Here is an 8,430-nt window from a genome sequence, read left to right on the forward strand (position 1 = left end):
AAGCAAATCAAAGCTGGAAAGTATGAATAGAATAGAAGGGGAGAAGATTTCTATAGGACCTAAAAGTTCACAGCCATTATAAGCAGACAGAAGCCAAGAAAAATGCGAGAATTATACAGAAAATCATTAATCACTTCTTTTCTTTAAATACTTATCCTTTTCCCATTGTTATTCAACAGCAAATCTCCGCAGACCGTCTGTTGGGAAAAAAGCACCCGGACTCCTACAAGAATCTTCAGGGGAAATAATAATAATAATAATAAAATCTGGATCGTAAAGGTGAAAGCTTTATATCTGGGGGAGGAAAGCAAAACCAAAACCCCCAAGCTACCCCCTCCCCCAGAACTCTCACTTTGGAAGAAACCACCCAAACCATGAGGGCCGTCTCTGGGGCGTTGGAAAAAGGATGTGGGAGCGAACCAGGTAACAGAGCTGCTCTCTTGGCATGCATTTCTGATCGTTTAATTGCCTCGTCTCACGAGAAAGTTCGGGAAAAAAAAAAAAGGTTAAAAAAAAAAAGGTCAGAAAGAAAAACAACACGTGAATGCTTGTGCGGGGTTTTCCTTCTGTTTTCTCATTTCATTTTGACCGATGTGAGAGAGGGGAGCAAGCAGAGAAAATTTGCAGGCGGGCTCCTTGTAGCGAGAGGATTTTTCTCCTCGACGTTGGGCTGTGCGTGTTTCGGGCCGCGGCGCCGTGTCCCCCCTTTGGGGTTTGGGGAGATGCCCCCTTTTTTCCTCGCCCCCCCCCTCCCTCCCGAACAAGACCTCTCTGGGCACGGGCCGCTTTGGGAGGGCTTCGCGGAACGTCCCAGAGGAGCTGGGGCTACGCAGGGCACCGGGGGCGCGTTCTCGTGCCGGGGGTGCGGGGGTCCCGGGGCGGCCCAGGAGTGCCGGCGCCACGGGGGTGCTGCTGCTCCGCGGGTGCTGCCCCGGCCCGCGAGGTGCGGGGGTGCGGCGGCGAAGGAGGGAGCGAAAATCGGGGAGGCAAAAGCCAGCTCTTGCCAGCGCCGATCGGGGGAGAGGGTTCACGCAGAGGACACGTTTTCTAGGCGATTAGCTGTGTATTATAGCCAGGGACTGACCTCGCAAGCCCCTTGACCTCTCCGGGGCTGGACATTGTGCGGGGCAACCTCCCCAGCCCGGAGCGGCCGGGGCACAGCAAAACCCCGCGTGTGCGGAGCTCGCCGGCCCCGACCGGCCCCGCAGCGCCCCGGGCGCCCCCGGCCCCTGGGCGAGCCCCGCCGGGAGCAGGCGGCGAGCGAACGAGCGCAGGGAGGGCTCGGGGTGCTGTGCTGCTGCGTATCGCGGTAGAAGCGCCGTCGTTCCGAGCCCAGGCCCAAAGGCAAAGCTTTCCCTTATTTCTCGCGACTTCACTTCAAAGGGCTGAAAGCCCTCGGCGTTTGCTTGTTTGTCTGCTTCTTTGTAAGAGAGGAAGAGAGAAGGAGAGGGGGGGAAAGGCCTTTGGGAAGCTGGGGTGGGACTGTAGTTTGGCTTTGCACAGCTGACTGTTGATTGCTTTACAAAAATAACTTGGGGGAAAAGAAACGTGAAATCAAAGCCGAGGCACCCCCTAACCCGCCGCTGACAGTTTCCTCGTCCGGCGTCGCATCTCGCGTCTCATTTTCAGAAATTCCTTTGTTTCCGAGCGTCCCCGCTTCCCCCCCCCCTCCCGCCCCCGCCACTGCCCCCGGCGCTCCCGAGGCCGGGATGCGGAACCCCTTTGTTTTCTCTTGGTCCCCAAACCGGACAAAAACGGGTCCTGCGGGAGAGCGAAATCACGTACGGCAGCCCCTACGGCCCACCGAGATGCAGTTATCGGAGACAAGGGAAACCGAGGAAACCATCACAAAGAGGGACGCGCGCAGGAAAGCGGGGCCGCTCCCGCCCAGGTGCGGCACGGGGCTCTTTAAAACGGCTGCGCTCCGAGAGCCGTGCCGGGGGTTCTCAGCCCCTCTGACAGATTTATGATGCGCAATAAGAACGGCGTGTTTAAATCTGTAAATCAATCTCGCTTTCTCACTATATAAACGTTCATTTTATCTTTAGAAAGAAAACGGCTTTGATCACGGCACCTCGGAGGGTGAAGCCGCTGTTTATGGCCGTGTTTCCGACCCTTTGAACTGGGGGCTTTAAAAAACGAATGGGTGATTCTTTTGCATGAAACAAACCCAAAAATGCTAGAGGAGGTGCGGAGGGGGGTATCTGCCCCGTTTGCTGCCTTGCCTAGGTCTGTTGTGTTGTTGTGAGGTTTATTATTTATTTTTTTTAACCGGATTCCAGTCGTAGGGACGCTTCATTTTATGACTAAAGGGGAGGAAAAAAAAAAAAAAGTGATTGCGTGAAGCTGAAGTTGCGGCTTCTGAATCGACCTGAAGTTCCCATATAAACCTCCTGTTCCCCGAGAGTTTCCTCCCTCGTGGGACCCCTTCATCTCCCTTTAATCGGATTTTTTCCCCGTTCCTCCCACACTTTGAGGCAAACGCTATCTCCCTACAACCTCTTCCACTCGATAAAATCGATTAAGAAATAATCGAGGGCTTTTGAAAACGAAGCGCTGCCTCGCTCACTGCTTTGCAGCGGGGGAGAACCAAGGCTCTCGTCCCCTTCTCCCCACGGTCGGCTTAACTGGTGAAAACCCGCTTCTAGGCTTTTAAATTAATTTCCACGTTTAATACGAGTTCCCTTCAAGCTTCAACCGTCCTGCGAAGAGGGAGGGAGCACGGCAGCTCCCAGTACAGCCGCCCCGCCGGGGGCTGCCGGGGCGCGTGAGGGGCTGCGGCGAGGGCTCTGCCCCCCTCCTGGGGGACCCGGGCGGCGGGGACACAGCGCAGGGCCCCCGGTGTCCCGCTGCTGCCCTCCCCCGGGAGGCGGCCCCGGAGCCGCTTCCCGTGGCCGCGCAGAGCCGCCGGGGCCGCGCGTTGGCCCCGCACCGAGCAGGCGGCCGGTGCCAGGGCTCCGCGGCTGCTCGGCGGCTGCTCCCGGCGGCTGCCTTTGTTGTTCAGGCTTTTTCAGGATCTTGTAGCTGGCAGCTCTCTTCAGAGTCACAATTTCTTTTTTTTTTTTTTTTTTTTTCAAATGCTGGCCAAACAATAACAGCAGCAGGGAGAAAAGGCCTGGCAGTGAGGCGGAGGAAATGGTGAGCTCTTTAAAACATGGTACCAGGAGCATAAATATTCTCAGCTGTTTTCGACTCCAAAACAGTTGTGCTATTCAGCACAAGATTAGTAAAAATCTCGGTGTTGGGAAAAAAGAAAAGGAAAGGAAACACAAAAAGCACGGTGTTGCTTAGCTGAGCTACGGTCCAGCAAGCCAGGAAAGGTTTAGAGGAAGGTCCAGGAAAGGTTTAGAGAAGTGTTCAAACGCTCTCAACTTCAGGCAGGAGACAAGCGGGGGAAATAAACCTAAACCGCAGACCTTTACTAGGGAAGCGGATGAGAGTCGATTGCCGCGTGCCCCACACATCACATGCTCGCGCGGCTGTGCCAGGCAGCCGTGCAACAGCCGTGGACAGGGGAGGTGTCTGCAGCTCTAGGAAAGCTTCGCTCAGTTCGAAACTTAGTTAAAAAAATACTGTTCCGGTGGAAGGTCACAGTGGTCCTTTGAGTATGAAACTGAAAGACCCCCTTCCCCCTTCCCTATCACGTGATTCATTAAATAATTAATGCAGAGGTTGCAGAATAGATATGTATTCGTCAGGAAAATCGCAGACATGGTCTCCTTGTGTCTGACGTGAAATTCAACTGTCCTTTAAAAAACAAGCCTATAGCTGAGGGGAAAAAAAAGAGAGAGAAAGAGAGGGGGAGAGAGAGAGAGAGAGAAAGGGGGAGAGGAGGAGAGAGGGAGAGAGGGAGAGGGAGAGGAGTCTGCAATAAAACAATTCTCAGGAACCACGAAGCCACGCCGAGGGCTGGATTATTGTAAGTAGCAGGGGCTTCCCAATTCCTAGCGTGTCTATATGTCCATGTAAATTTATTGTTTGTTATTAATGTTATTGTCGTAAAATGTGACAAATAGCCGTCTTCATTTCCTCCCATTTCTCTTCACATGGTGGTATGTGTGTTTATACCCATCGAGGCATTTCATTGATATTTTTAGGAATATTCCTCTCTCTCTCTCCCTCTCCCTCTCTCTCTCCTCACAACCTTTTTTCTCCCTTTCTTGATTTATTACAATAAACATGTCAGCAGCAGTGCGGCTGCCATTGTGTGTGTGTTTGTGAGAGAGTTGTGTTGTTTATAGTGGTGTCCAAGATAAATCATTTCTCGAGTGAAAATGATGTGCAAGCGATGATATTTTAGAGCGAGGATCTCTCTCTACCCCACTCCCTGGAGTTGATTATTTCAGACGATTTACAGTAATAGATCAGCAGCTAATATGAAAGCTCTGTAGCTGGGGGTCTTAAATTACAGCATCTGTGATTACCAATTAAGGAAAGATTTGTATAAATTTGGTAAACCGGGAACGCCTCATTGGCATATAAACCTAGTAAAAGAGCACGACCTTAATATAAAAATTACAGTGCGGAGTCTTGCGTTGCAGCATCCTTTTATCAACGATAACTCATTTTCTTCCCACTTTCTCCCAGTTTCTTCCTCCCGTCCCCGGCAGAAGGGTTTCCTCGCTGGAAACAGGCACAGGTTGCTTTAGCAAAGCAAGGCAACTTCTGGAGGTGTCCCACTTTAAATCAAACACAGAAATAGGGCTTAAAAGGCGAAAATGAAATTGCGTCGGGAAGCCCGAAGTTAGCTGCTTCCAAGAGAGATACAAACGTGGTCTCAGGCAGGAGAGGGAGTTGGCCCGGAGACCCGGCACAATGGGGCTGCGGCAAGCGGGGCGCTGCCGGGGGACCCCGTCAGAGGCGGCTCGCCTCGGGTCCTTCCAGCCACCCACCGCTGATAGCAACGGAAAGGGGAACCGACTCGTTGCGGGTAGTTCGTTGTTCTTTTACAGCAGGCGGATAACTGTGCGTGGCTTTCTAGAGCCCTGATCTCGCTAAGGCTGTGACGGTGATGGATGAAGAAATAGAGAATAATGTTCTTACGATGAAAGTTGGAGAAGGTGCTCCAAGGAATGCTTTATATTTAGGAATCCAAACCTGTTATCTACCTCAGTAAAAGCACAGCTCCAAGGAGTAATAGCAGTAGAAATAAGCTTAAATGGTAGCAGAACCTGGCTGGCAGCTGTTACCTTTTTAACGATTGCCATGCAAAGCATAGCTGGACTGTAACAGGGAAATACCTTTAAAGCCGCTGAGTTACGGTAGCGAAGCTGAAGCCGTGGGGATACGGTGCGTGTCCCAAACCGGGGGCACTACTGCCTGCCTTAATGTCAGCGCGAGGAACGCAACCTCCGCGGAAAGTGGGATGTCAGGAGCCACGCACTGCCCTCCCTTCCCATCTCCGGACTGGACCAAATTGGTCCTAACCGGGAGTGTTGAAAGGGAAGGAGGAAGTGAGAGATCGCGGTTTTAAATATTTTACAAGCTCCAGCATGCGAGGAGTCAATAAAACTGACAACAGGAGCAAAGATTAAATGTTCACACCGGATTCTCAGATGAGAATTCACCGCTTTTCCCCCCTGCTTCCCTTCCCTTCCCTTCTCTTCCCTTTCCTCCTCCCTGCTCACCAGCCAAGTCTAGCACCACACGAGTGGGGATATTTAACTCTGTCTGCTAGTGTAAACCTTTATGTAGCAAAATTAGAGCAACTCAGCGACTTTCATTAAATATTAAAGGAGATTCAGGGACGGTGACTGAGCCAGAAATGCAGCATCATTCTCTGTCACGCTCCGTATTAGTTTAAATTGTCGGCTTCAAATGGATGCAGACATCCTCCCCCCCCCCCGGGTCGGTCCGTCCCCCCCCCCCCCTTATTTCAGTCGGTGACATTTTGGTTTGGTTTGTTGCCTTTTTTTTTCTTTGTCTTTTTCTATTTGTTTGTTTCCTGGAGGCTTGGGATGTTGAGCGTGAGAAATTGGCACCTCGCGGGGGGCGGCTGCGGGCTCGGAGCGGGGGAACCACCCGCAGCCCCCGCCCTGGGCGGCCGCCCCGTCTAAATCAATACCGGGGCTTTCTTGAGCCCCGGGCCGGCCGCCATTGTGCGAGTGTCGCCCTTCAATAATCAGACGTCAGGAGATGGGGCGGCCGGGTGCTGCCTTGTCGCTCTGGCGGAACCCGTGGTGGGGACAAGCCGCCTCCCTGGCCCGGGAGGACAGCCCCAGACCCTAAAAATGGCCTCAAAGGCCGCAGACCCTGAGTAAGAGCCTCAGAGCCCGATTAATAGACGCAGAGCCGGGATAGGATCCCGGGCGCTCAGTGAAAAGCCCCAGACCCGGATCAGGAGCCCCAGAAGAGCAGACCAAGGCGGGGACGGGACCCCGAACCCGGGAGAAAAGCCTCAAACCTTGCAGGGCACCCCAGACCCAGGGAATACCCAAGCACAGGAGGGGAGCCCAGATCCAGGATGGGATCCGAGCTGGGCGGGTGGAAAGCAGAGCTCTAACAGCCCTGCCCGCCCCGGGCCGGGGGTTGTAGGTGGGAGCTGGGGCGTTTGGGTGGTGCAAAACAGCCCTTGGCAAGGGATCGAGACTGGGACGACACCCCACGGCTCAGGGCTCCCCGCTGCTCCCTGCACCCATGCCAGCCCCAGCCTCCTCCGCCAAAAGAAATTTCTCCCCGCCGCCTTTAGCGGAGGCCCGAGGGAAGGGCAGCGGGGTGCCCCCTCTCAGCACCGCTCAGCACCGCCTCTCGCCGCCCAGCAGCTGCCCTGCTGGAAGCTTCCCCAGGCCCACAACCACAGCGAGCAAATCGTTCCTTACCACAGTTTCTTTATTAAGTTGTTGAAAGCGAGTTTTATAGAAAGTAGCTGTTGGGCTTTATAGTTACAAATGGTAGAAATAATATTCAAGAGACGGGAGGAGATAATAAGCTATTTCAAGTAGCTCAACCAAGGGCTGTTTCATTAATTTCTGTGCAATATGCTTTCCTCCTTGCCTGTCACCTCTTCAGAAGTTCCTGGTCTATCAGCGCTGCGAATCCGTGTTTCTCACATCTCATCCCCAAAGAAACCTCCCTCCCTTCCCGTCTCGGCCAGACATACCCCATCTCTTCCCAGAGAGGAAGCTATTAACGTTGTAAATATGAGTCAACATCACCTTAATTCATAATTTATGGCGGGCGGTAGGAGAGAGTTATTTAAGATCAAAGCCTTGCGGAGGGCGAGAGCTGCACGGCAGTAAGCGGAGCAGAGCAGAGCAATAGCGGAGCGCAGAAACCTGCGGGGCGGGCGCGGAGCGGCGGCGGGGGCGCGCGGCGCCTTCTCGCGGGGGGCGAGGGCAGCGGCGGCCCGGCACCGGCGGCGGGGGGTCCCGGGCCGCTTCTCTGCGCGGATGCCGCTGCTGAAGCCAAGCGTCGCAGGGCAGCGCAGAACCGGCATCAGCCAAAATCCAGCTGCGAGGCAGGCCCGAGAAACCGCGGGAGAGGTCGCGGAGCTGATGCCAATTATGCTTCATTTTACTATGTAAAAAGGGAGGCGAGCACGCTTCACGGGCAGACAAGACAGTAGGGAAAATCTGCTCGCTTTTCACTGAAATAGGCAAAAGTCTGGAAACGGTGATGGTTTCCTTTGAAGTTTTCTCTCTCTCACACTTTGGCGGGAGGAGGGAGAAAAGAAAGGGGGGAGACGAAAGAAATAAAAGTCAATAACCACTTTTCAACACTTCACCGTGTGTAACCGACCCATTTGAAAAGGAAGGCTATAAATCAGAGGCGATGGTGGAGATTTGACTCTTTTTTTTTTTTTTAGCATAGATATGAGGGTAGGGTTTAAGAAGAAATTCCCTCTCGTTGCTATTTTGTCTCCTTTTGATGTCCGACTCAATGCGAAATATATCAGTGCTTTATTGGCAGCAGTATCTAGAGGTCAGGAGAGAAGCCTGAAAACCTTCGGGTCAAATTCTCTCCGAGCACGTCCCGGTGAGATCAGTAGGGGATGGCAGACCGCAGCCTCTCGGCTTGTGGGGACGGGGAAAGGGACCGGCCGCCCGCCCCAGCTCCCGCTCCCGCCGCCCCGGGGCGCCGGCAGCACCGCAGCGCTCGGAGCCTGCGGGCCCCGCCACCTGCCTCGGGTCCGGGCTCCGGCCGCTCGCCTCTGCCCGGCGTGGGTGGGGGGTTTCGTGGGGAGGGTTTGACCCCCCCACACCCCCCGCACCCCCCCGGCTTTGGAGCCGACGCCGCTCAATGTCACGCTTCCCCCTTCCACCAGCAGCCCGATCCGTATTTCCTCTCCCCGGGCAGAGTCGAGTCTAAAAATAACCTCCAGGGTCTGTTTTGTTGCTGCTGTCACCTCTCCCTCTGAGGTGCAAACGCGAGAGTCACAATATTACCTGGCAAAGGGCAAGGCTTAAAGGCGGGGTATTTACCCGGGTGCTA

At 54.0% G+C, this 8,430-nt stretch overlaps 1 protein-coding gene across 7 annotated transcripts in view; it reads left to right on the top strand.

Annotated features, from left to right (window-relative positions):
* The window catches only part of HOXB3 (homeobox B3), a 56,476-nt gene that overhangs the window by 32,775 nt on the left and 15,271 nt on the right, over positions 1-8,430 (top strand). For 3 of the 7 annotated variants that reach the window (XM_083809012.1, XM_083809015.1, XM_083809017.1), the window contains exon 2: positions 180-3,919. The exons of 1 other annotated variant lie outside the window; for it this stretch is intronic. The gene's annotated coding sequence lies outside the window, so the exon portion shown is untranslated. The remainder of the gene's footprint in view (positions 1-179; positions 3,920-8,430) is intronic. 3 more of the 7 variants (XM_083809013.1, XM_083809016.1, XM_083809018.1) reach the window with 1 other exon arrangement.

Source organism: Anser anser, assembly GCF_964211835.1.
Source record: "Anser anser genome assembly, chromosome: 23".
In the NCBI taxonomy this organism is placed as follows: Eukaryota; Metazoa; Chordata; class Aves; order Anseriformes; family Anatidae; genus Anser; species Anser anser.